Below are 26,933 nucleotides of genomic sequence, written 5' to 3'. Positions count from 1 at the left end.
CCCTGCTTTTGACTTGCTTGCCTCATTATAGAGACCCTCTGATATATTGGCTTCAATGTCACTTCCCTCTACCTCCATTATTCCAAACTTCACCTTTTGGAAGGAGCAGGTTTCCAGGCTCTTTTGAAATGGGAGTTCAGAGAAGTCTGCTCCAAAAAGCCAGTATAGGGATTCAGTGTTTGCATTAAACATGTACAGAAGCTGCCGGTATCAGAAGATGTCCATGGATCTCTTTGCACTGCCTTTAGGTAGCCGACAGACTGGATTATGGGAACGAAGTGGTTTGTGAGTCAGATTCAGTGGCACACTCCAGTTCTGTTGTGTCACTCTGATATCGTCAAGTACTTTAACTGGTGGTGGAAGCCAAATTTGTAGTTCATAGAAGCAGAAACCAGAAAAAATTGCCTCACAGGAGTGTAGACAAGCAGCCTGGGCGTACTTGCAGATGTTACAATAATTAAAACCTTAAAATCTTTCCACCAATGGTGCCAGGTTTCTCCCCTTCCCCTCTGTCCCTTCAAACTAAGGTGCTGATAACTCACTCTATTCATACTCTTCCACACGGACCTTTAAATATTATTTCATGCATTCCTTATTCCTGGAAAATATATATTCACATTGCCTCATAATATTAAATCCTGCCTATATGCAGTTAATTAGCTGTATGTGCTTCAACACCTCAGCACCACTGCTGCTTCTTTTCCACCTCCCTGAGGTAGCTGCCTTACTTTGCCTCATGATAGGGTTACATGCCCTGGGTATTGTGTTCTATGGACATTTCAGTCTACAGTATTTTTATTACAGGCAACGACCGATTAACAAGCACCCAAAAGATGAGTGATTGCACACACACACATGGAGTTGAACCCAGAAGTGACCCAAAAGTGTCACTCAACACATTATGAAATGGGCAGAACAGGGGCAGAATGGGGGTGGGGAATAACAGGGTAGGGCACACTGATACATACTCCAGCAATGCACACAGGGACTAGGATCAGAATCTCTGATCTGGACCTTGTGTCAAAATGAATTCTCTCCACCACAAAATGAGTTCCAAAGCTTTACTGCCAAACAATCTTAAATACTAGTTACAATAAGATAAGTGTTATAAAATAGCCAAGTAGCACATTGCAAACAAGCAATGGCGTTCAGTCCTTTATGCTGTTCAATAAACTTTCCACCATCTGGCCCCAGAGGAAGATGCTAAGTTTGTTAATCATTGCAGAACTTCTCTTCAACAGCTGCTGCTGCCAGTACTAGCCACCTCCAATAAAGCACAGGCTAGTTTCTCATGTTTCAGTTTCCTGCTGTGAGAGCTCAGGACTTCCTGTTTCCGGTGATGAGTCATCAGGTAGTTTAGTACACTGAAATGGCAAAATAGCAGCCTTCATTGACGCTTTTGACAAAGTGCAACTTTTTGCCTACGGTAAAATGCCTTTACAGCATTTTCAATACAATGCATTAAAACCCAGCATTTTATGTACATTAAACTTATAACTTTAATATGGAGCACATGAAGGCCCCACCTTTTAGAGTTTTATTTCAGAGGACAGTTGCAGGTGATGTAAAAGATCTCTGCCCGAGTACCTGGAAAGCTGGTATGAGTCACAGTAGATATTATTGAGCTAGATGGACAAATTGTCTGATGTGGTATATAAGCTTCCTTTGTTCCTGTGTAGCAGAGTGGTCACAGTATAGAGAACGGAAGGCTTCCTACTAATGGTGACAGCACCTGAGGACAGGAAGATTGATTCTTATAGAAGAAGGTGCCTAGGAAACACCTTCACTTCTCTTCCTTGGTCTGATGCAGACACCAGGAAGACTTCTATTTCCAATCGTTTCTTTGCAGGGGTAGGAAAAAGAGGAGCAGTGAATGGGTAGGAATTGTGGGTTCTAGTGTTGGGATCCATGGGCTATGCTATCCTTGTAGACCTACATTAAAAAATAAATTAAAAATCCAGCTTTGCTTAAAGGATGAACACCTATCAGAACTATCCAACACCTCATACCAGTAAATGAATAGACTTTGAAAGTGTCTTTGAATTAGGTGTGTTTTTGAATTTTCACACTTCTTGTTCTCTTCCCCATCGCAGAAAAAGTGGACCTGAAGAAAAATCTCTCAATGTATGTTTATTTATTTTAAGGCACAGCTCTCAAGTTCTGGCCTGACATATTTCTCTAAGATCATTTTACTTAGTACAGCAATGTGCTTTTTTTATTTTTGCCTGAAGGTGACAGATGATACTTTATGAGTTTCAAAAATATTACCAATATTCAGTGTGCTAAACCAGAGAGTAGTCATTAAGCTCCTTGTCTCCTGGTGCAGTGTTTGAAGTCATGTGCTGATATCGCTGGAATGGTGTCAGGTTAGATCTGCGAAACCTTGAGCTACTTTGTTGATGCTATGAGGCAGCTTCTTCACTGTTATTAATGTGCTTCATAGGCTGTAGGTAGCATTTTGTGTCTCTTTCTCCATCTCCCTTGGGCTCTTTGCTGTAAGCATTTTCATGCTGGTGATGACTTAATGCTGTACTTTCCATCAGTTTTCTCTCTGTCTGCCATTGTGACTCTTTTCCATTTTCTGCTCCTGAAGAGGAGACAGATCCAGTCATAAATGTTTAAATGCTTGCAGTAAAAAACCCCCCTGAAAGAATGACTATATACAGAAGACACTGCACATAATTTGTAATTTTCTAAAGTGCATTGAGAAAAAGACTTATCTTTTTCTGGGAACTGCCCTGAGACCTCCAGGTATAGAGCAGTATATAAATTCAATAAATTATAATAATAATCTCACCTCCTTTACAAATCTTGCCTTGCCTGTCCTATTTGGATTCTGAATGAAATACTGCTGAGACCCAAATGTGTTATCTGGTGATAATTTACACAAAATAGAAGCCCCAGAGATCTCTGATCCAGCATGTGAGGAGGGGGTGTTACTCCCCCCATGCTGTTTTCCTCCTCAGAATACCACAATCTGCTATTTTTCTCTGACTCGTCCATTGCTTCTGAGTGTGAGATGGTGCTGATGCTTCAGATGATGTGTGTGAGAAGAATCAGACCCGCTTCCCCACACACCATGGTCCTAATCGGGTCCACACACCTCAGGTCCAGTATTGGACCACTTTGACCGGATATCCCAAGCCGATGTGGACAGACTCCTCCAAGCTGGAAAGCCCGCCACCTGTCCTCTTGACCCGTGCCCGTCTTGGCTGATTAGAGCATGCCCAGACGAGGTGCAGGCCCCCCTGGGGGATATCATCAATTTGTCCCTTGGCACCGGGATATTCCCAGGGGAATTGAAGGAGGCAGTGGTGCGCCTGCTCTTAAAGAAAACATCATTAGATCCCTTAGATCTATCCAATTACCGCCCGGTTTTGAATCTTCCATTCCTGGGTAAGGTGATTGAGAGAGCGGTTGCTGAACAGCTTGGTAGATTTCTGGATGAAACATCGGCTCTGGATCCATTCCAGTCCGGCTTCCGCGCTGGTCATGGGACCAAGACGGCTCTGGTCGCCCTAACAGATGATCTCCGCAGGCAGCTGGATCGAGGCGGGTTGGGGCTGCTGATTCTTCTATACCTGTCAGCAGCCTTTGACATGGTCGATTACGAACTCCTGGACCACCGCCTTGCTGACGTGGGGATCCAGGGCACAGTCCTTCAATGGCTGCGCTCGTTTCTCTCTGGTCGGGGACAGAGGGTGGCACTTGGGGAGAAATTGTCATTGCGCCACTCCTTGGTGTGTGGAGTGCCTCAGGGTACGATACTCTCCCCAATGCTTTTTAACATCTTTATGCGCCCCGTCGCCCAGCTTGTCCGGAGTTTTGGGCTGGGTTGCCATCAGTATGCCGATGACACCCAACTCTATATGTCGATGGATGGCCATCCTGACTCGGCCCCAGACACACTGACCAGATGTTTGGAAGCTGTGGCTGGATGGTTACGTGGGAGCCGGTTGAAGTTAAATCCTTCGAAGATAGAGGTCCTCTGGCTGGGACGGGACAATTCGGGATTGAGGGGGCAACTCCCATCTCTTGCGGGGGTGCAATTAGTGCCAGCACTGTCCGTTAAGAGTTTGGGTGTAATCTTCGATACCTCCCTCCCTATGGAGACGCAGATTACAGCTATAACAAAGGCAGCATTTTTTCATCTCCGCCAAGCTAAGCAGTTGGCCCCTTATCTCTCTCGCCCTGACCTAGCCACTGTGATCCATGCAACGGTCACCTCCAGACTGGATTATTGTAACTCGCTCTACGTGGGGCTGCCCTTGAGACTGACCCAGAAACTCCAGTGGGTGCAGAATGCCGCGGCGAGACTCCTTATGGGGTCTTCGCTACGAGATCACATTCATCCGGTACTATACCAGCTGCACTGGCTCCCGGTGGAGTACAGGATCAGGTTTAAGGAGCTGGTTTTAACCTTTAAAGCCCTATACGGCCTAGGACCCTCGTACCTACGGGACCGCGTCTCCTGGTTTGCCCCACAGAGGAACCTACGGTCTGCAAATAAAAACATCCTGAAGGTCCCAGGCCACAGAGAGGTTAGGCTGGCCTCAACTAGAGCCAGGGCTTTCTCAGCTGCGGCTCCAATCTGGTGGAACGCTCTGTCACAAGAGACTAGGACCCTGCGGGACCTGATATCTTTCCGCAGGGCCTGCAAGACAGAGTTGTTCCACCAGGCCTTTGGTCAGGGTGCAGCCTGACTCCCTCCTCTGGCAACCTGCACAGAATTTTGCTTAACGGTTGCCATTAATTTGATTTTAATTAATTTTTATAGTGAAATGTTTTTAGAATGTTGGATTATTTGATTGTTTGATTATTTGATTGTTGTTAGCCGCCCTGAGCCCGGCTTCGGCTTGGGAGGGCGGGATATAAATAAAATTTATTATTTATTTATTTATTTATTTATTTATTTATTTATTTATTTATTATTATTGTTATTATTATTATTAATCCATATCTTCATCTGTGGTTGCTTAAAAGACAATTAAAACAATCCAGGGCCTAAATCATGGTAAATATGTCGACCATTTTGGGTTTTAGATTATTTCATTGGTTGTTGTTTCATATTTGCAAACCCCTTCCACAGCCTAGTTCTGAGGTAGTAAACCTGGACCTGTTCTGTACCACTTCAGGTGACAGAGGACAGCTTTTGTGACCTAATGTCTTTTCATACAAATAAAGAAATCCTCCAGATAAAAAAACAAGATATTTGTGAGAGGGTTAGGCTGGATTGGGGTAGTCAGTGTAGTGGTTCCAGATATTTTAAGATGCTTTTAAATGTCATTACTGTATCCATCTCATGAGTTACCCAAGAGACGGAATTCCAGAGTGCAGTGAGTGTAACGGCCAAAAAGACCCACTTCTACGTTGTGATTAAGCAACAATCTGCTGGTCATAAAGTGGCCAATAGAGTCTCCTTAGAAGATCTTAAACAGCAGGTTCTCGTGTACCAGGGAGAAGCAGTCCATAAGATATTTAAGTTTGTGACTTTAAATATCAGCAACGAAACTTTGGACTTGTCCTAGTGGCTAATGTGTAGTCAGTGCAGATCTTTCAGCACTGGGATAATATGTGTAAAACTGAATGACCCAACTAAGCACCCTAGCTACTCTAACTTGCACAGCTTCCAAACCAGGCCTAAGGGTAGCACCACATATAGCACATCAGAGTGGTGAGGTTACTAATGTATGGAACACTATGACAAGGCTATTCCCGTCCAGGGACAGCCATAGTTGGCACACCAACCAAAGCTGACTAATGAACACTCCAAACCGCTGAGTTCACCTGGACATTTGGTGACAGTGAGGTATCTAGCTGCAACTCCAAACATTGCACCTACTCCTTCAGAGAACGGAATTCTATGTGGAGGGAATTGTTTATATGGTGGCAGGGATATGGAAAGAAGCTGCTGTGGGGACATACTGCTGCAGTCATGAGCAAAGGCTCCCAGAATGAACACATCATTGTGCAAGTTGAGCCCTCTCCAAGGGAACAAGTGAATGTACAAGTGTGGTCCTCTTGGGATGTCCTATGTCTGGAACCTGATATCAGTGTACCCCTCTAGTCCACATCCCTGATACTCTGGAACCCTGTGAGATTGAGGTTCCCAACTGCACAGAAAGCCCCACATGCATACAGCTGTACATGCATAGAGGCCTCTTTCATGCATTGAATTGAACACATCATCCTTGGGCAGAGAAGAAATGTTATGACCAGTGAATGGCACCCAGTATTGAGAGCATAGGGACGCGGGTGGCGCTGTGGGTTAAACCACAGAGCCTAGGACTTGCTGATCAGAAGGTCGGCGGTTCGACTCCCTGCAATAGGGTGAGCTCCCGTTGCTCGGTCCCTGCTCCTGCCAACCTAGCAGTTCAAAAGCACAAAGTGCAAGTAGATAAATAGGTACTGCTCCAGCGAGAAGGTAAACGGCATTTCCGTGCAGTGCTCTGGTTCGCCAGAATCAGCTTCGTCATGGTGGCCCCATGACCCGGAAGCTGTACGCTGGCTCCCCTGGCCAATAAAGCAAGATGAGCACCGCAATCCCAGAGTCGGTCATGACTGGACCTAATGGTCAGTGGTCCCTTTACCTTTATTGAGAGCATGGCTAGCCAGCACAGCTAAGCTCATCCTTCTGCTGAGCGCCTGAGTGCTTTTTCTGAAGAGGGCTTTAATGAGCAAAAGCTCCTTTCTTCTGTTTCCCAGAAGTTTTCTTAGATGCATGTTGATATTGGTTTAGGCTTGCCAGGCATTGAATTTAGACATGTTACAGTTCAGCCTGCACTGATGTACTTGAAGCGAAGGCCAGCGTTGCACAACTGTCAGCTGCTGCTCAGATACACCCACTGTTGTGCCAGCTGATAGACAGACACATCAGCACACTGGGGTGTTTTTTTTAATCTATCCCCAGGCAACATCTTGTTTATGTGTTCTGAGAAAAAAATATATTAGCATGTTTTCAGTGACACAACAAAGGCACAATATAAAATACCAGGTATGAGCTGTGTGCTTGTTGCTGAGGTTGGCACTTCAGTGTTCCTGTTTCCAGGGTTACAGCTGATCTTTTTTTGTGCCAGTTGTTCTCATCAGTAGTGATTTGGCTTTTTCCAAGGTCCACTGTTTTAGCCTACATTGTTAACTCTCAAGCCCTTTCCCTTCAAATAAAGTTCATTACTCATTGTTCAGGGCACTGGCACCCACAGGAAGGAGGCCAAATTAGTGGCAGCTCTCTTAACATTTAGCATAAAATGTGCAAACCCCCATGAGAGTAGATGATTCATTTATCTTAAAAACAACAAAAAATTGGGTTCTATTCATACAGAGGCATCTTCTGAAACTGCCGACTGATTTATGACTTGTGAAATTATCAGTGCTTTTGAAAAAATCACCTATGTGCTGAGCTAGGAAGTAATCTATTGTTTTAGCACTACTGCAAGACTGAGAAACAAGTGCCAACCGTAGGGAAAATGACTATGAGTGTCGTCCTAAGACTATAAAATATATGATGCAGTGCAACTGTAGGAAAGCTAGAAATGCCATTTTGGGAAGAGGCCATAGGTTAACGGCAGATAATGCAAAGGTAGAGTATGTGTTTCATATGCTTAAGGGCTCACATTTAGCCACTGGGATCACTAGTTAGAAAGGATATTGAGCAAACCTATGAAAGATCTCTGAACAAATCCCTAATGGATAGTAGCCAGCTAGATGCTTCTGACAATATAGTGGAACTTCATATATTCATATGTAAGAATGAATAATTTTGCATACAAATCTGTGTATGAAAGCACTTGGAGAATATGTTGAAGGTAGCAGTTGTTGATAATAGACATTCTGACTGCAAATGGAATCAGCTGGAATTTGATAGGACAGGTGATTTTACCATGGAAACGCATGGTTCTGGAATAGGGTGACCTCTATTTGAGAGAATGGTCCTCTAGTTGAAGAGCTCCCCAATCCCAATTAGAGAACCCTAAGAACAGGGGGAGCCTCAAACTCTCCCATCAACAGCTAGTGCTTGGAGAGCCATCTGAACAGTCACACAGGTCACCTGATAACATTCCTCCTTACCCCACTATGGTGAAACATATTCTATTTCTATTTCTATTGTGGCGATCTCTTCAAAATGTGCATCTATGCATACAAATAAGACATGCAGCTTTAAGACATTCACTACAGGGAGGTGCTGAGTTATGCAACTGGCACCTCCATTCAATCCCTGCTAGGTCTGAATGTGTGAACCAGGCCCCAAAGTTGAGGAAAGCAGGATCCAGAGAGAAAGTTTGACGTGGGAGGTGTGCTGGTGGTAGGAAGGGGGCAGACATGTGAGCTTTGGATTCCCGAAAAAGGAAGCCAACAAGAACAATGAGGTAGTCTCTCTCTCTCTCTCTCTCTCTCTCTCTCTCTCTCTCTCTCTCTCTCTCTCTCTCTCTCTCTGATTATTATTTATTAAATTTGTATACCACCCTTTATCCAAAGAAAACAGGGCAATTCACAACATAAAAATACAAAATAAGAACATATTGTATTAGCAATCTGACCTAATCAGCCAAGCATCTCTAGGGTTATAATCTGAAAAATTTCCTCACCAGTTCACGATGCAGTTCACATTCCATAGTACATTACTACGTATGTTGGGATATTTTGTGCAGAATCATTTTGAGCAAGGATGCATTATTCTGAAAAATAATGAAATAGAACATGAACATCTTTCTTAGTTTATTTTCAGCTGCCACACCTGAGAGTAACAACATAGCATGGGACTCTCTCCTACTGAAACCTGTAAGATAGGAATTTTTTTTAATGAGTTTGGCTGAATTATTATTTATTACATTTTTATGTAACCTTTGCTTTTTCTTCCATCCTTACAGTGACCCTGTGAAATAGATTAGGCTGAAAAAGAGTGACTGGCTCACTCACTCTCACTCTGAGAGTGGGGCTTTCTCCTGATTGAAGTGCAGAGTGTTTGAGGACTGGGACATTTGCAGGGAAACCAAAATGCTTGTTTTCAAAGCTATTGTACTACCAACCTTACTATATGCTTGTGAAACATGGACCACTTATAAACGGCATCTCCAACTCCTCGGAAGATTCCATCAATGGTGTCTCTGAAATTTTTTACACTCGCTTGAGAAGACAGGTGAACTAATATCAGTGTACTGGAAGATGCAAAGATCACCAGTGTTGATACTTCAAGATCAACTTTGTTGGACTGGTGATGTTGTGCGGATGCCTGATGATCGTCTTCCAAAACAACTTCTCTATTCTGAACTTAAAAATGGACATAATGCTGGTGGTCAACAAAAGAGGTTTAAAGACTATCTCAAGGCAAATCTTAAAAATGTAGTATAAACACTGACAACTGGGAAACACTGGCCTGCAAGTGCTTCAGTTGGAGAACAGCCTTTACCAAAGGTGTCATGGGCTTTGAAGACACCCAAACTCAGGACACAAGGGAGAAACGTGCTAAGAAGAAGGCATGCTTGGCAAATCCACAACGTGATCAACTCCTGCATGGAAACCAATGTCCCCACTGTGGAAGGACGTGTGGATCCAGAATTGGCCTCAAAAGTCACTTACAGACTCATTGTTAAAACCGTGTTTATGGAAGACAATCTTGGCTACGAGTGATCGCCAAAGAAGATGTCATGCTAACCACTATACCAAGCACCACTTTGGCTCTGGCTCATGTCCCACTGCAACAATCTTAGACTACAGGGTCTCCTCGGACCAAATTAATGCAGCTAATTCAGAAAAAGAGACTTCAGGATTGCATCCTCTAGCTAAAAGAAATAAATATAGTTTTAACTGTATGAGCTAGACTCTTTTATAAACATTGGCTATTTCTGGACTCCCAAGTGGCTAGCTTGGTGAAATAAAATGAAAGCTCTGTTACTTTTAAATATTAGGTGGAACAATCCAGAAACATTGCTGTTGTAGCAAAACATAACAACACACTTTATTTTCTGGGAACTGCACAAATTTAAAAAAAGAAACATACACTACTGTGGTTCAGTACATGGCTTTGGCAATAAGGCAGAATGCTTGATGGTTGACCAGCCAAGTGAGTCAGGGGCAGAAGGTCATATTTACTGTGGTAGATTTTTTATTTTTATTTTAAATGCTGTTTTTCATCTGATCTGTGCCCCTCCTATTCTCCTTAAAGCAAAAGCCTGAATTTTGATTCCCCTCTTCCAGTGTGAAATTTACATGTGAAGTTTCTCCTGTTTTTACACACAAGGGGCCTGATCCAAACATGCTTGTGAACAGCGTGGTATGCTGCACAGCCATTCTTTGTCCAAAGGTCCCCATTTCCATATTCAGATAGGTGGTGGGGCAAGGAATCTGGACAACTTGCTGAAAAGTTCTTTCTTTCTCCCTTCCCTCCTCCTAATGCAGCATTATTGGGAAACATGCCAGAGTCTGGCTTGCTGTGGCAGCTGAACCTGAGCTCATGTTTTTTTGCTCTCCAAACCCACAAACCCAGGTTCAAACACTGCAATAAGCCAGACTCTGCAGCAGGAGTAGGAGCAGAGCCACTGTGGACCTGTAAACAGATGTTGCCTGCAGTGACCAGCTCTTCCTCTGCTCTTCCTTCACTAGCCACAAAGAACCTTTACTGCATATTTTTACCACACTCCTTTGAGTAAAATGGAAACTTTATAATACACTATCATTAAAACCACACAAGCAATTTTTCCTGGATTAGCAAAAAGCAAATACACAAAGGCAACTGTAAGGCATGTATTTACTGGACAAAAATGATCCAAAGCAAGACTTTTCAAGGCACAATTTTTATTCACTCATTTCAAATCTTACATTTGGACCTACGTTTCTGGGGCCCTGAAGCTTCATCTGCTATGTGGGCCCTTTCACAAGCAGCAATGAGGTCTAGGTAACCACTATTATCTTCTTCAATGGGGCTGTGTCACGACAGATCACCGCCCTTTTACAACATTACAACCCAGTGCTATTTTTCTAGAAAAAGGGGTGCCGGAAGTCACCACAAACTCCTCCCTTGTTCTCTGGCACCCACCTGAGGGGTGTCAGAATTGAGTTCCAGTTGGAAAAAAACCCTGGTGCTGCTGACTCTCAAACTTTGGGATTGTTGAAATATAGACAACTAAAAATTAATCAATACTAGACCCATTTTTTTTAAAGCAATGTGAACGAAAGTTGCTTCTGGGGCCACTCTGGATTTAGAGCCCCTGTTATTACTTTCCTAGCAGATCTGTCCCTCATTTGGACATCTTGTTTACCATACCAAGAGTGTTCAAAATCCTAGATTCCACATTGATAGGACACATTATATTGATGCTATCTAAATAATGGTGCCTTTTCTCAAACTATATAGTGGTAAGGTACTAAAAATTTGCTCTGCCTTATGTGGAAAGGTTTTACCCAATGGTCTATGATCATGAGAGTCCTGTGGATTGCAGTGGTTTTCCTACATTTCAGGGAATTCACATATAGTTATAAACTAAGTTTAAGCATCTTACACCAAAGATAATTTAAATATGCAGTTGGGTTTGTTTGTTTTTTTAGTCCCAATCACTGTGTTGTTTGTTTTTAAACTATCAGAGATCAATTTAATAATGTGTCCTCCTAATGTTTTTGCTGCTTCTGCTTCTTATTAGGTTTTGAAGACATCTCCGGTTACACGTGTACGGACACATGAATCGTATCTCTAAATAGCTGTGATTAGACTGTGTGGAAATGCCTCAGAGATGCCTTCTTCCTTTCCCACAATAACTTTCCAGAAGACAGAACATCTTGCTGTCTGGACACGTTAAACCTTTGGATGAGGTAATATGAAAATTCTTCTACTGCTCTTATTTCCACTTGTGTATGTTTTTCCTGGCTCAGAATCAGTGACCCAGTTATTGTAGCTCCTTAGTTCTTGTACTTCTTCCAAAGTATTTTGTTTATCTTTGAGCCTGCAAGCTCATGTGTGTGCACACACGTTTTTCCTTTCCTGCCCTTTTGCCTCTTCCTCACAGTAGATCTGAGAGGTGTGGGAGGTTGACAGCAATTACAGTACGCTAATGCTGCACTTTGTGCAAAAGAGTGAACTGTGGGAAAGGGCAATGAATGCAAGGAGCGAGGAAACAAGTCCACCAGATATCATGGGCCAATCTCCCTTGCTGTGTTTGGGTCAATATGTGGGAGCTCTTGTACCTAAGACTGAACTTAGGCTTAGGAGGCAGGTAGATTTTAAGGGGTCCCACTACTTCCCCATTTCTCAGACTTGAGATAGACTCAGTGGTGTAGTGTGGGGGTGTATGGGGGCAGTGGCCCCGGGCATGAAATTGTTAGGAGCACAACATTTCAACACCTGGTGCTGTCTCAATACAGCTGTGTGCTTCCATCGCTGGGCTCTGTTAAAAATGGCTTTTCCATGCCAGTCAGGAATTAACCTCCATGACTACTACTACTACTACTACTACTACTACTACTATTCTTCTTCTTCTTCTTCTTCTTCTTCTTCTTCTTCTTCTTCTTCTTCTTCTTCTTCTTCTTCTTCTTCTTCTTCTTCTTCTTCTTCTATCTCTCCAGCTGCAATCTCCAGGGTGACACAGACACTATTTCATACATACCCCCTCCATTTCCTTCCCACCCACCCCCAACTCTGTGCAGCCTCGGGTGATGGCAACCCAAGCTACACCACTGGATAGACTTACTGCAGGAAGCATGCACCATCTGGAGAGGATGTTTGAGCTTCTCCGTGACTTCTCCCCAAATTCAATGTTCTGTGTTCCTCTTTTGTGTGGAGTAGGAGGTAGAAGCAATGTGGGCTCTGGTCTCTTTGTGGCATTGGCTGACAACAGAACTAGTAGAAGTCAGCTTGTTTATCTGCATTCCCATTTGTGTTAACAAATAAGCCCTGTGCACCTTATGGACTCTGAGGACATATCATGTCCACATCTATGCTTATCATTTCTTGAGGTGCACTGACAATTTTGTGCAGAAGACAAAGCGATACTTTTGCAGCAATGCCCATTTCCCATAATAATTTTTTAGACTCTTTGCTGGCCTAGCACTTGAAAGCCTGCACTTGAAAGGTTTCTAATAGCCTCTCAGGCACAATTAAAGCTTCTTCTTCTTCTTTAAAGCCTAAGTGATTTTGGTCCACTGGCTTCAAAGAGCCAGCATGTCCCATCACGTTCTTGCTGATCCGTTGAGAAGGTCCTCTTGATCATGCCACACATCATATGCACCAAATCCTTACGCAGACACAATTTTTTTTACACAAATAAGGAATAACCTTTCTTTGGAGACTTGCAAATATTTGGGGAGGGCTTTACAGTCTTTTTTGCAGCATGGGATGGGTAAATAGGTGGCTGACGTTGCAATCACTTACCTGAGAGTCTCAAGGAACAGAATGACCTTATTTCTGGATTGCACTGAAGGAATATTTGGAAGGACTAGAAAAGCATTGCTTCATTTATTATATATGAAAGCTGCTAATATGCACTATCAAAACCAAATCTTGCATGCTTACCCTTCCAAGTGTCCCAAAACCAAAGCTCTAGTACTGCCCATTACTGGCTTTGGTTCCACCAAAAGCTACCCCCCAGCCCCACAATAGATTATCCCTGAAGGAAGGTGGCCCTAGGCAGAAAATATTGTCCACCCCAGGCTTCTATGGGTAGCAAAACTGGGGCATCTTATGAAGATAATAGGTGTAATTGCCCCATTCTCTTCTGAATGGACTCTCATGTTTTTAGCAGCTGCATTAGCATACAATGTACATTTTGTACAGCACAATGTACAATTGCAGCAGAATGTACATTTTGTACAGCCAAGGATTCAGCCCCACATTTCTGCTCCCATGATCCTCTTTCTTTCTCTCTGCAGCACCACTGCCGCTACTGCTAAGGTCACCATCATTTCCCCCTGGTGTTGATACTGCGTTTGTAACAAACAGCAGTGTAACAGGCAGAAATCTCATGAGAAGACAAGCAGTACTTGTTGAATGTTGGTCTGCCATGCTGTTGGTACGAGCAAGAGGAGCTGCAAGGTGTCAGTGGGCGGGGGCAGTGAGATGGTAACTCTCATAATAATACTTTTTTTTGTGCAAGGAAGGAATATCTCAACAGCAGACAAAGATGCTGGGTGACTCTTTAGCTGTGTAAAATATGTGCAGCATGTCATTCCTAAACTTCGGAACTTAATTCAGGGTTTTGGTACCCCCTGAATTAGACACTCTTGGTGCTAGACAGGAAATTAGCTGGAGACAGCAATCTCTTGGAATGAAGGAAGACTAAAAATTAAAGGTATTCTGGAGTTCCCCCTTCCTCTTTCTTTCTTTTAAAGAATGCATACTTTAATCTATTCAGTGATGGCAGGAGGGATAGATTTTGACTCTACACAAATATCAGATGGTTAAAGCTCCCTGTTTTTCATAAGCAAGACATTCCAGGACTAGTAGGTACATGTTGCCCATTCTAAAGTAGAACATGCTTGGGCCAGTAACAGATAGACAAAGGATAATCTCGGCAGGGAATTTCCTCCTCTGCCTTTTATATTTTTTTCAATCGTTTTGTTCAAGTATATGCACGAGGAAACCTATTGAAATGTATCTGGGTTGTTGTTGTTGTTTAAAAACAGACCTCATGGAAAGAGCATGTGAATGGTTCATCCATAGATTCCCCCAGTGTCACATTGCAGCTCCAGCCATTGCATGACAGAAGCAGGAGTTGTGCGGTTCAACCTCCTTGCTCAGAAGCAGAGCGATCCAGCTACACACACATGCACACCCCCATCCAAGCAAGCTGTGCAACCCAAGTCACAGTGCACCACAAACCAAGAGCAGGTCACTGCAGTGAAGTTTAGGCAACCCAAAGGGCTCACAAAGCAAGCCAAGACCCACAGCTACTGTGTTCCTCTCGCATCAGGACCACTGTGGCATGGAACTGGGAGCAACATAGCATGCATAGCTACACTGGTGCTCAGTCTGCCATCTGGATTCTCTGGCTTGCCAGCACATATTTGCATTACTGAAGAGGGGAGCTGTTACAGGCGGGTTACAGCCAGTTTTAGGCTTATTCATATACTTAACTAATAACCAGGGAGAAATTAATGCAAAGGCATGCCTGGGTGAACAGCAGCATTTCCATCACACCAAAGTGTCTCCATCATTTTGCTTTTTACATTTTGCTGCTGCTGTTCTTTGAGGTTTATGTGCTCCCTTTTCTGGGGCTGAAGGACAAATCTATCCTAATTTCTTAATGAGGTTAGCAGCAGTATGACTGCCAATATACTCCCTCCCCACCAGTGTTGCATTATCACACTATAATCTTTTGAATGTTTTCCCACCTTGTGATGTTTTATAGGAAAGTGTTGCCAGAGCAGCTTCATCACGCTGGCCACGTGACCCGGAAGTGTCTTCGGACAGCGCTGGCTCCCGGCCTCTTAAGCGAGATGAGCACGCAACCCCAGAGTCGGACACGACTGGCTTGTACGGGCAGGGGTACCTTTACCTTTACCATAGTCTAGAAATGCTGGAATTATGACCAAAAACTTAAGATGTAATTGAGGCATGCATTCATTAGTCCTCGGGAGAAGCCCCATCACTTTGCAGCAGCGCAATAAAATACATTTATTTGTTTATATAAGAGACCCGTTGTGGTGTGGTGGTTAGAGTGTCGAGCTAGGACCTTGGGGCCAGAGTTTAAATCCCTGCTCAACCATAAAGCTCACTGGTTGACCTTGGTCCAGTCACCATCTCTCAGGCTAAACTGACAGGGTTATCTGAGTGTAGAATGGGAGGGAGGGGAGAAGCATAATGTAAACCACTGTGAGCTCCTTGGAGGAAAGGAGGGGTAGAAATTTAGTAGTCGTAATATATCCCAGTAGTGATGTATGGAAGTGAGAGCTGGACCATAAAGAAGGCTGATCGCCGAAGAATTTATGCTTTTGAATTATGGTGTTGGAGGAGACTCTTGAGAGTCCCATGGACTGCAAGAAGATCAAACCTATCCATTCTGAAGGAAATCAGCCCTGAGTGCTCACTGGAAGGACAGATCGTGAAGCTGAGGCTCCAGTTCTTTGGCCACCTCATCAGAAGAGAAGACTCCCTGGAAAAGACCCTGATGTTGGGAAAGATGGAGGGCACAAGGAGAAGGGGATGACCGAGGACAAGATGGTTGGACAGTGTTCTCAAAGCTACCAGCATGTTTGACCAAACTGCGGGAAGCAGTGGGAGACAGGAGTGCCTGGCGTGCTCTGGTCCATGGGGGTCACGAAGAATCGGACACGACTAAACAACAACAACAAATATATGAAATCACATCCACCCAATGCATGCTGCCTGGAACTGATGAAAGACAGAGTCCAACATATGGAAGCAGGTTCCCTACTGCTGATGTTCAGTGCAGATGAGTTACATTCTTAATGTCCTTCTCTTAAAAGAAACAAAACCTTCAGACAGAAACAGAGAGGTGCTTTGCAGAAACGAGAATGGAACAGGAGCCTGGAATTATGCTGGATCACCATATTATAGGCTGTAAAGGAGGATTTGGGGGGAGGGGAAGCCCCCCCCCAGTGCAACTGCCCCCACTAGGCTCTTCATCTGAATTTGATTTTGCATTTATGCACTTCAGCTCTTTCATGCATTGTATAATAGAGAAATGACAAATTAATTGCATGCTTCTCCCTCCCTTTTGTGGATCTATTTATTAAAACATGTGATGCCAACTCAGCTCTTTGGAATAGATGGTGCAAAGGCACTTTAATAATTACTATCATTCTGGGAAGCCAGCCAGCCATCTCTTGGTGATTTTAGCTTTCATTTCATCTAGTCCCTTTTGCCACTGAATAATTCCTTTCCCCGAACCCCTAAGAGACCACAGTAAAAAGGATATGTGGTTCCTATTTTCTCACCAAGTATAAAATGACTTTTTAGCACATCCTTTCTGCCTTGGAAAGGCGCATGCATTGTTTAGAGAGCATCAGACCTGTGCTACATTCGGTGGAAACCATAGTAACAGTATTGCCAGAAAATGGCAAATAATTATTTGGGTCATGCTAGTACATCAAGGAACATAGTAGATGTTAGCTGTATTTCCATTAAAGTTCATTGATCTATTATATCAATAGTGTTGCCATAGAGTGGGGGGAAAGAGGACAGCGAGTTGACCTTTTTAACAATTGCAGTGCTCTGCCTTCACCCATAGTGCAACATTCACTGTCATAATAACTTTTTGCCAGTGCAATACTTTCTTTGGGTTGCAGCCACTAGGCAAGGACAGGAGGGCCACTCAGTTCTCTTGTGTCAGCAGAACACAAAGATATGCAGGCATAGTGGATTTACACGGCTATTGTTGCACCATTGGACTGGCATGCCAATGCCAAGATAAAAAGGGGCAAAACATAAGCAGAGTTTGGGGGTAGAATGGGGCAGGAGAGTGAAATGCATGGTTGCTCACAGGCTGGCTCCACCTGGAATGCTTGCATCACATTTAGCAACCACAAAAAAGTGCTGGATTAATAAGAAGAATTTTACAACAAATTGGATGAAATATCATTACAACTGCAATATGTAAATTTCAGCAGCGAATACAGAGAATCATATTGCACAACAGTGATGATTATTGTATTATTATTATTATTATTATTATTATTATTTATAATAATATTTATTAAAAGTTTATTTAAACAGTAAGAAAAACATGCAAAATAACATATAATTTTTCAATATCCACATTTCATTCACCTGATTTGACTTCCTCACAACTCTCGTTCCTGCATTCCAAAATCTTAAACTTTACCCAGCAATTTATTACCTTGTTTCAATTCTTATAATATAGTTTTCCAATATTATATCCCTAATTTTAGATAATTTAGATCCCAACTTTAATAACTTAATTTTAACATAATATTTATCCAAAATTTATCTTTTCTTTTAATTACATTTATCTTCATATTCCTTTTATTGTATTAAATGATGCTCTAAGCAGCTGACAACAACAGACAGATTTCCAGGTAAGGTCCTGTTTTGAAGATCTTCCACAGGATAACACACACACACTCCCATGAGGAACTGATAAACAATCATATCCCCAATTAGTTGCAAAGGGTGGCATCCACATGTCAACCAAATACTTGGCCCCTCGCAAACATTTTTAAGGCCCTGACTGCAGTTTTCACAACTGGGAGGACTTCAGGAACATTTTCTCTCCAAAAAGGTTATTAAGCATAACAGAAACAAAACTATGATTATCTTATTCTGAAGTGTATTCAGAGTCCATAATGACAAACCACCAGCATGGCTGTGTTGGCTGGGGCTGGTGAGAGTGGTAGTTCAAAACATCTAGAGGGCCCCAAGTTGGGGCAGGATGCCCTGCAGGTACCCTGGCACAGGTGGAAGCAGTCTTTCTCAAGTATTCACCTGCCACCCCCTCATCTTCAGCTTGTTATAGGGACCATCTCTCTTGCAGCTGCCAACCATGGCTCATTACCACCCTCAGGTTTCTATTGTCTCCCTGCAGCCATTCAGTCTGTGCTACTGCAGGGACCACTGTAACAGCAGGTGTATGAAAATGCTGCATGGCAGACCCAGTGAAACAACAGGAAGTAACTTTTCTTACTACCATATTTCCATACTTCTTTGCCTGTTAAATGACTGCCTCTCATGCCCTGTAGAAAGGCACCACTAAAATGATGATGATGATGATGATGATGATGATGGCAGTAACGTTAGTGACGGGTGTTGCTTTCAGAACTCACTCCACTAATGTTGTTCAATAATATCTTAATCCTTTCTTCTGTGCTTCATCTGATCTAGTTAGAGCTGGGCACAAGTGACCTGTCAAAACGGACACTTTCCATGAATTTTCAGGGGAAAGGAGATATTCTTCCACAGCGGGGGGGGGGGGGCTCACCATTAGCAGTGGCAGCAGCAGGGAAGTCCAATTCTATTGTGTGGTGGGGCAGATTTGAGAGTAACTCACATGTGGTGAGGTTTGTTTTTTTTTAACCTCTGGTTTATTGCATTATTTGCAGATAATCTTGCTAGAGATCTAGCTGTTCCCAGAAACACACCCTGAAATCATCCCAGACTCAGAGGTAACTCCGGTCCACTCACATAAAGAACATACACAAGCTCTTTCACAAGCTCCTCTGTGACCTTTTCACATCCAGAGTTCATCTTCCAACGTTATAATTTGTGAGGTGGGTGTGAATTGGGGTTGTGTAAATCTGCCATACTGCTGAACATTATGAATTCCAGTGAAATGTTCCATCTTTAATTTCAGACTATTGCAGTTTCATTTGGACATGTGTTTCTTAATTCTACAATGTTACAAAAAAGGATAACCGTTCCTAGGAATTTATCCCAGAAGTTGCCAGTTGTACTTATAGCCATCAAACGTCACTACTCATTTTCCGCAATCTGTTTGTATGTGTGTTTTTAATGCTTTCCAAGCCACCTTTGTGCAAACTAAGCTAGGAGAGGTTGCTAGCTGACCATGAATATTGTGCATTATTTTAGTGTGTTACACAAAAATCCATACAGTTGCTGCTCAGATCTTGTGATGTGGCCGACATGCAAGAGAATCCAACCTATTTGTGTTATGTTTTAAATGAACAACTACTTGAAGCACGGCGGGATTTTAGTTTTCTAAACCCTTGATGACACACTTTGAAAATCATGCTGCTCTGTGATATTACATTGCAATCACTATTTGATTGATTGATGAGACCCTAATATGCAGGGAGGAGTGAAATGCATGAACCAATCACAGAGAGAGTGCATGGAAAAGGTCAGGGTGGAGGAGCCCTTCACTTTGTTTCCTGAAAGATATTGGATATTAAATGTCAGATACAATCTTTGTCATGAAAATGAGGTAACAAGGCACGGGTGTAACCCTACTCTTCAAACGACAGTCGTGTCATTTGCTGTTGTTAGGGCTCAAATAGAGCAGGGGGAGGGGAAAGAAATGTATCACACTTCATTCAAACATTTAAATTAAGACATTAATTTAGGAATGGGAAACAGAGGCATGGAAACCAGCTTAGGGAGACTGCTTACAAATATGGTTTGCTTACAAATGTGGTTTTACACATACTATATGTATTCTTGTTTCTCTCCTAAGCCTTGGAAATGTGTTTGAGCCTAAATATTTTAGGGGGATAGTGGGCATTTATCCCCCTCCCTGGAAACTTCCAAACCTACAATTAATCAACTTCTGTGGTTCTGCAGGACCAGAAGTTATTTGCAGAGGGGGTTCAGAAGGGAGGGTCACCTACTTGCTTAGGCAATCTGGCAATTTTTCCTATACGTATTCCTGCACCAAGCTGCTGAAACACAGAGCAGGATGGTAGGGAGAGTTGCCTAGTTGTCAGGAGTAGGTCAACCATAAAACACCCAGTGTTGGTGAAGTTAACTGTTTTTTCAAAGAAACCAAAACAGCGGAGGGCTAGTGATCACAGCAGCTCTTCCCCATTGAGGTCTTGCCCCAATGAGAGAATTGCCAGGACTGGGACTACAGCTCCCATCATCCCTGAGCACTGGTCCTGTTAGCTAAGGATGGTGGGAGTTGTAGTCCCAAAACATCTGGAGGGCAGAGTTTGCCGGTGCCTGGTCTAGTCTCTCTTTATTTCTCTTCATGTCCTGGGAGACCAGGCTTCTTCAGCAGACTGCCTCCACTTTGCCTCCTCCCACCCCCGCTTCTGCCTCTGCTTCTGGGCTGCTCTCTGCCATAGCCACTTCCTGCTCACTAAACCCTGTTACCTCTTCAGCTTCCTTCAGACACCTTCGTCTCCCATTCTTCTTCTCCCTTCTCCCTCAGACCACTTGTCGTTGTCCCACCACCAATCCCTTGGCTCTGAATCTTCTTCCCATGGGGGTTCCCCAACTTGTGCCTCCTGCCACTCCTCTGAATCCAGCCAGTCTGTGTCAGTTGTCTAGGCAATTGGGTGACTCTCCCACCCTATTTTCTGATACTGTACTGTTCATTTTCCACATCATTTTTGAGTTGTCCCCACCACAACTACTGTATAAACATTTGCAATTATTCTTTACATATTTTACCCCAACATATGTATTTTAACCTAAAATATACATTTTGGCATATTGGCTTTTTTGAGCTAAGGACACAAAAACCAGAGTTCAAGAAACAGAAGGGTAACTGTGTTCCAATCCACATATTAGCCCAGGCCAGCAAATCAAGTCACTTCACTTCTGAACTAAATGCTCAAGCATCCCTACCACAACTAACCATCAGTGAAAGGCCGGGGGTGGGGTTCCGCTTGGTAGCCCATGAAATTACGGGGTTGTGTTTTGGCTCAGGCCTAACTATACTGGGCATGAGAAGAGTTGGCTTTTCAGTCGAACAAATAGGAGAAATAAAATTACTTCTGGGAAAGAAAGTGAGGAAAGAGATTTGCTAACCTTTACACACACAAAAAGACAGCCTCTGAATTTGTACATAAATCCACCCACTGTGCTCAGCAACTTTTGTCACTCTCACAGGAGAACCCAGTATGCTTTTTTTACTCTGACTGTCACCTTTTCATTGTCTGCTTCTTAAGCATTTCTGGAAGTGAAAAAGGCCCCAATTCTCCCCTGCATTTCTCACCATTCAGACTGTGAAACATTTTGCAGTTATGTCAGAGAGGTGTAAATAACAACTCAAAGAACACTGCAGTCCAGGAGCTACAAACTTTAAAAATAACCATAACAGGGGGCCAAACAGGTTCTGAGCAGCAGCTATCTATACCAAGAGGTAAAAATTAAAACAAAATAAAATGCAAGGAGCAAAACAGTCCTGCTGGCACTACAGGAATCTAGGGACACAGCAGTCAAATTTGAAAAACAATTTCGCCTTCCCCTGAAAATGATGCTTTTTTTTCAGGCTCTAAAATATCTCCCAAAAAGCCAGTAATAAGAAAATCGAGATTGCTGGGATATGATGTCAACCCCACTTGCCATGCCACCCACCTAAAACCAATTTGCCTTGCAGATGCAATCAAAAGCAGCTTAGACTTCAGATGTGGAGGGCATAGTAAGCACAAGGGCTTTCCTGTCTTCTCTGCCATATCTTCAACATGAGGGAGGAAAAGACTGAGACAGTATAGAAACAGAAGGCATGAGACATTTGTTTTTCCTATTCTGCCCAGGCCTCTGATACTTTCAGACTGTTTCCATAGAACAAGATTTGATGCCCATTTTGGTTGCTTGTCCCCTCATGGGTGTCTTGGCATGTACACCTCATGGGGGCACATTTATTTATTTCATTTATACTGTATCCTGACTTTCCTCTAAGGAGCTCAAGTGAGTTTCATGGTTGAGTGGGGACTAGAACCCCTGTCTCCCAAGTCTTAGTCCAACACTCTGACCATACACAAGGCGCCACACTTGCTGTAACTTCAGCAGCTATGGGATCTCCTGAGATAATTAATGCTAGAACCTTCCTCTGCTGCTGATCCAATCAATGCCTCGCTGTACACCTATTGCCTGGCCATGAAAAACTGAAAAATTCAGGTGTTGCCTCCCTTCCCTCCTCCAAAGCTCAACTGTGCCACAAACTTACCCTCGGTCTTTGCTTCTCTTCCTCTCTCCCTTCCTGGAAAGCCTTCAAGAGTTATCCATTTAATTACTATTTCCCTATGTTTTCTCAATAAACCTTTGATTCTGGAAGAGTGTGTCCCTTAAATACTTCACTCTGCCATTCTGACTATAAAATAAAAATCAGATAGGCATCCTTGGCTCCCCTGTCTTTTGACTAGAGTGCTAGCTTCAAAGCCAGCTCTACTGAAGAGTTAGCAGCCTGTTCACCAGCAGTAGAGAGCCAGGGTCTAGCAGTGGAAAGTGGTTCCTTTAGCTCAGCCTACCCCAACCTGGGGTAGTTTTCAACTACAACTCCCATCTGCCCCGGCCAGCACACCCATACTTCCATCAGCCCTAAGGTGCTGGACCTGATAGGGGTTGTAGTTGAAAGCATCTGAAGGTCACCTGGCTGAGGAATGCCAAACCAGGACTTCTTTGAACACCAGAACACTGAAGTATCCTTCAGACATGTTCAGAGGCATGTGTCCTCCTGCTCTTTGGTCTTTTTTTAGTGTTCTTGTCTCCTTAAGCAACTTCTGTTAGGAGCTTGGCTTCTTCTTGAAGCAAGGTGGGACAGCAGTACCCTGATTTTTGGGTGGGAATGGTGGAAGCAACCATAACAGTGCTGGGCCTCTAAGAAAGAAAAGGGAAAAGATTACAATGGCCAGATGGGAACAGTGGACTCCTGCACCTTTAATAGCTGTGTGAAAGAGATAATTTCAGCAGGTGTAGCTTGTCATTGAATAATTAAAGGTGTAGGAGCCCTGTCTTCTTAACATAAGGAGAGAACTGCTGGATCATGAAGCCAATGGTCTATCTAGTCCAGTGTTTCCCAACCTTTGTTCTCCAGCTTTTTTGGGGACTACAGTTCCCACCATCCCTGACCACAGGTCTTGCTAGTTAGGGATGATGGGAGTTGAAGAACAGTTGGGGACCCAAGTTTGGGAAACCCTGATCTAGTCCAACACCTTATTCTCACAATATCCATCCAGGTGTCTGTGGAAAACTCTCAAGCAGGACTCATGAACAAGAACACTCCCGCCCCCCTGGGTGGCTTCCAGCAAGTGGTATTCTTTTCTGAGAGCATTGCCTCCCCACCCCACCCTTTATATCCTCACATTGGCATTTATTAGCCAAGTCCAGGTGCTCTGAAAGTGAGCCTTGTGCCTTCTGAATCCCAAGTGAAACCGTTCCCAAGAGCTCCCTGCTGGCAGTTATGGGAGACCTGCCAACCCAGACAGTAGCCAACGCTGGAACACTGAAACAGGCACGGCTGCTGTTCCACTGCCTCTCGCCCATCCTGAATTCCAGCCATCGCTTTCTTATTACTAAGAATTCCTTAGTGCTGCACAAGCATTTGTTTAATGAGAACCAGATTTGGGTCATAAACCTTAAGCGTATCAAGCCTTTTTTTGTTAGCTAATGTTTACCTTCTAAGTGAGGGTTCTCTCCCCCCCCCCCCACGGCTGCCTGCTCTCTCCCTGCCCTTTTTTGTTTGAGTAAAAGGGCACTGCTATAAAAGGCATGCATGGAAGCAAAGGAACCAGAAAATACTCTGAACTGCATGTGACTTGCAGCTGCAGGGTTTCCCACAATATCGAGGGCTGCCTCAACAAAGTGGCCTATGTGCTTTAACAAATATCAGCTGTTTGTCGGGGTGTAATGAACAAACTCGGGCTAGAGCGACAACTGCTTCAAGTAATTATGAAGACAGCTTGCAAACTATAGCCCCGCTTGTTTTGAGCCCCCAGTGACGGCAGCCTGAATGCTGTTCCTGCCAGCTTGATTTCAAAGCATGTTTCTTTCCATATTTCAAAGGTCAGTGTGCGTGGTGGTGGCCAGCAAGAGGCTGTGGGTGTCAGGGAGACAAAGGAAGCCCTCTGAGGGCGTCCAGAATTCTGCTACGTTATTAGCAGCCTGATAATGTTAACAGTGATTAGTTTGTCTTCATTATGACTAAAGCTGAGAATGGTGTCCCTTGTGTGAGGTGCCAGGCAGATGCACTGGCTTGGTTCAGATATAATAAAAAGCCACCATTTCCTGCTATATGAGCCATGGTGAGCCTTGGGTCACACACTCTTCGCACACCAGAAGATATTGCAAGCATTTGCTTCCAGTTTTAAATTAACCAAGGTTTCTCCATGAAATGTGAACTTGGGGAACCATAGTTTGTTTGAATGATGGTTTCAGAAAAAGTCAAGTTCTGAAAGCACGTGGCGTATTCAGCTACGTTTTACTCAGCATAGAACCACTGAAATTAATTAACCTAATGAATACCACTCTTGGGCTTCATATGACTACTTCTCACTAACTATAGTTTAAGCAAACAACAGTTCCCTGAGTTTGGACTACAGGTGAACTGTGGTTTACAATCACCTTCCAGTGTCCTCTTCTGAGGTGAAAAGAGAAGGGGGGTGGGGAGCATGAAAACCTGAGACTTGTCACAACTTATTCACATGGTTTTCCTGTTATGTTTCAACTCTGTCACTGAGTTGTAGGGCTCACAATCTAAATTAACAACACATTGCATATGAAATGGGAACAATATTTCTTTCCTTGGGCAAAGTAACATGCATTTCCCAATGAATTCATCTTTTAAAACTATCTCCTTCCAAGCTGTTCCAAACATAAAAGCCAATAATAGTGAACAGTTATAGAGTTAAGGTAGAAAGACAAAATAAGGGTTGACCAAGGGCCTCCAGATATTGTTGGACTTCACTCCCATCCACCTCAGTCAGTCTGGCCAATGGTCAGGGGGAGCTGTAGTCCCCTATCGCATATGGAGAACCACAAGTTCCCCATCCCTGAAGTAAATGAAATGCAGATGTAAGACATGGCAGAACAAAGGCTTTTCCTGAATAGAGAATGGCGGACAGTTGACACTCAGGAGATGGAGACTTAACCATGAAGCATATGAAAACTAAGAAAACAGTTGATAGCTTAAGTTTGCTAAGCGGCGTCAAGGCAGATCATGACAGCCCCACCTGAAGTCTTTGCAAGACATCCCACAAGAATGCTGCTGTGCTTACAGCTGCTAATGTCCGACCTAACCAAAGTTTCTCTTATGTACTGTTATCTGCTGGGTCACTTGACTAAATGGCCGGGCAATGCTTTCAAAGCTGCTCTTTCAAAGCTGCCTGACTCCCTTCCTAGTGCAAAGACTTATTCCCGACCTCCTGCTGGAAGGAAACACATATGCACCATGAAAAGAACACAATGCCCAAAGCATGCCACAAAATGACAGCGGGGAACAATACATGAAAGGCCACGCCAGATGCTGCAAAGAAATAACTGTGCAGAACGGCTGCCATGTGTCCTCGCAGTGAAGACTAAGGGTTGGTGGGGAGGATGCATATTTGCAAACACATGGCAAACATGTGACCGGAAATCTCAGTCAGTTGCTTGCATCCATATTGTTAAAGTAGAGGATGTTCTTTAAGTACTGGTTGTCTAATGAAGCTTCCAGCTGCCGCTTCTGGTGGCAACAGCCCCAAGCCAGATGTGGGGGAAGTAACTCAGCCAAAGAAGAGGAACTTCCTAGTGTGAGACTTTTGCTCTGAGATTATTTTGCTTCCCTGTCCTCCATCTCTGCTCATCCATGCTGATTTGCTGTTAGTCTGAATGGGCAACATTGCCTCTGTGTCGTTAATTCAGTGTACCCAACAGTTACAAAAGCCTCTGTGTAAAGAAACATTCTACTAAGATTCTTCTTTAGGAATTTTATAATTCCCTTTGAGGCGAAAATCACTCTGGCTGAATGTGTCGCTGGTCTTCTTCATATTGTTACAGTTAAGTATTGCCATCTCTTAGGCTTCTCTTGCTGCTGTGCTGTTTAGAAATATTTATGAGAAGCAAGTGAGCATTGCCTTAATTTTCAGCATTCACTAGCCATGTACAACTACCGCACAGAGAAATCTAATGCAATATGAATTTAATCACTTTCATTAACTTTAATGGGAAAAGCCAGCTTGGTTTTCTAGTTATAGAAGTCATTTTGTGCTGACTGCTTTCAGGCTCTTGGCTGAAATTGAAATCTATATCTGGATAGGAATTTCATATATTAATTTCTAACCATGGACATCTCAAGCTTCCGTGAGGGAAGCAGCATTAATTTAGACCACTAACAATGGGGGAACTGTTGGAGACTCTGTGTTGAATTAGCAGAGCGGTAGGAATGAAAGGAACTGTTTTGTAGAAGCCTATGCAATTCTATGGTGCTTGTTAGAGATCTATGGAGAGATCCATTATGTTTAATGAAGTGTGCATGCATGAAACTCTTACAAATATAGAATAGCAGGCTATCTGTTGGTGAAAAAAGAGCTAAATGAGCTATGTCTCCTTTTTCTAGGGCTGTTTGCATTCTGTACATTTAAAGCTTATTTCC

At 43.4% G+C, this 26,933-nt stretch overlaps 1 long non-coding RNA gene across 6 annotated transcripts in view; it reads left to right on the top strand.

The window, feature by feature from the left end:
* Positions 1-26,933, top strand: part of LOC309379598 — a 119,583-nt gene that overhangs the window by 60,144 nt on the left and 32,506 nt on the right. For 5 of the 6 annotated variants that reach the window (XR_014172548.1, XR_014172549.1, XR_014172550.1 and 2 more), the window contains one exon: positions 11,634-11,802. This is a non-coding gene — a long non-coding RNA (uncharacterized lncRNA). Of the gene's footprint in view, positions 1-9,973; positions 10,061-11,633; positions 11,803-26,933 lie in introns of those variants that run through there. The other variant, XR_014172553.1, reaches the window with a different exon arrangement.

The sequence above is a fragment of the Podarcis melisellensis genome, assembly GCF_964234715.1.
Source record: "Podarcis melisellensis genome assembly, chromosome: 10".
Classification (NCBI taxonomy): domain Eukaryota; kingdom Metazoa; phylum Chordata; class Lepidosauria; order Squamata; family Lacertidae; genus Podarcis; species Podarcis melisellensis.
The sequence above is the reverse complement of the archived record's forward strand: the minus strand, read 5'-3'. Positions and strand labels throughout refer to the sequence as shown.